Raw genomic sequence first — 813 nt, forward strand, 5'->3', positions numbered from 1 at the left:
GAGCGGGGACGGGGCTCGGGCGCTCCCGGGGCCGCATCCCGAGCGCTCCGCAGTGCCCGGGCCGGGAGCCGGCGGCACCAGTGAGAGTCCCAGGCCCTGAGAGACGACACTGAGCACCCACAAACTCACAGCACCCAGCCCCAGAGGAGGAGGGGTGAGCACAACAAGGCTGCTGCAGAGTTACCACTGTGGGACGTGGGAGCAGCCCAAAGCCTTCCCTGCTCCGGGAGCATGGGGCACAATAGGTGTCCACTGTGGCAGCCTAAGTCCAACTGAGCTGTCCCCAGCAGCACAGAGAGGAGCCCTGGGATCCCTCTCCCCTCACAGCCCTGGAGGGTGTCGCCCCCTCCCCCACTGCCACAGAGGGAGAAAGCGCAGCAACACAGGCCCCTTCACTCAACCTCATTAACTTCTTGTTGCAATTAGGGGAGCTCCAGCTGGAGCCTAGGGCCTCACAGGCACCTCGGGTAAGCGGGATCTAAAAAGGCATTGCCCAGCAGAGAGAGCTCCCTCCCAACCGCGTCACCTACAGCATCCACACTTCATAGCTCCATCCATGCCTTCCCCCCACACCCTCCAGGAAGTGACACCAGAGCCCTCCGAGCTGTAGAGATCCCCCACGAAGCACACAAGGCCCAAGAAAGTTTTTTTTGCTGCAACGTGTTTATTATGTGCCAAAAACTACACCACAGCTTACTCCACGCGTCTGTAGGAGAGTGCAGTCTTGCCTGCATATACTACAATGAGGTAGAGACTTCACACACAGCTTCACAAAACCCCACAAAGAGCAGCTGGGATATGCAACAATGCAAC

General features: G+C 59.4%; 1 protein-coding gene across 8 annotated transcripts in view; it reads right to left on the reverse strand.

Moving 5' to 3' along the window:
• Positions 1 to 643: 643 nt before the first annotated feature.
• Positions 644 to 813, reverse strand: part of CPEB1 (cytoplasmic polyadenylation element binding protein 1) — a 35076-nt gene continuing 34906 nt past the window's right edge. For all 8 annotated transcript variants that reach the window (XM_008631262.2, XM_008631259.2, XM_017731116.1 and 5 more), the window contains one exon: positions 644 to 813. This exon is cut by the window's right edge and continues 1299 nt beyond it. The gene's annotated coding sequence lies outside the window, so the exon portion shown is untranslated.

Source organism: Corvus brachyrhynchos, unplaced genomic scaffold (genome assembly GCF_000691975.1).
Source record: "Corvus brachyrhynchos isolate BGI_N302 unplaced genomic scaffold, ASM69197v1 scaffold164, whole genome shotgun sequence".
In the NCBI taxonomy this organism is placed as follows: domain Eukaryota; kingdom Metazoa; phylum Chordata; class Aves; order Passeriformes; family Corvidae; genus Corvus; species Corvus brachyrhynchos.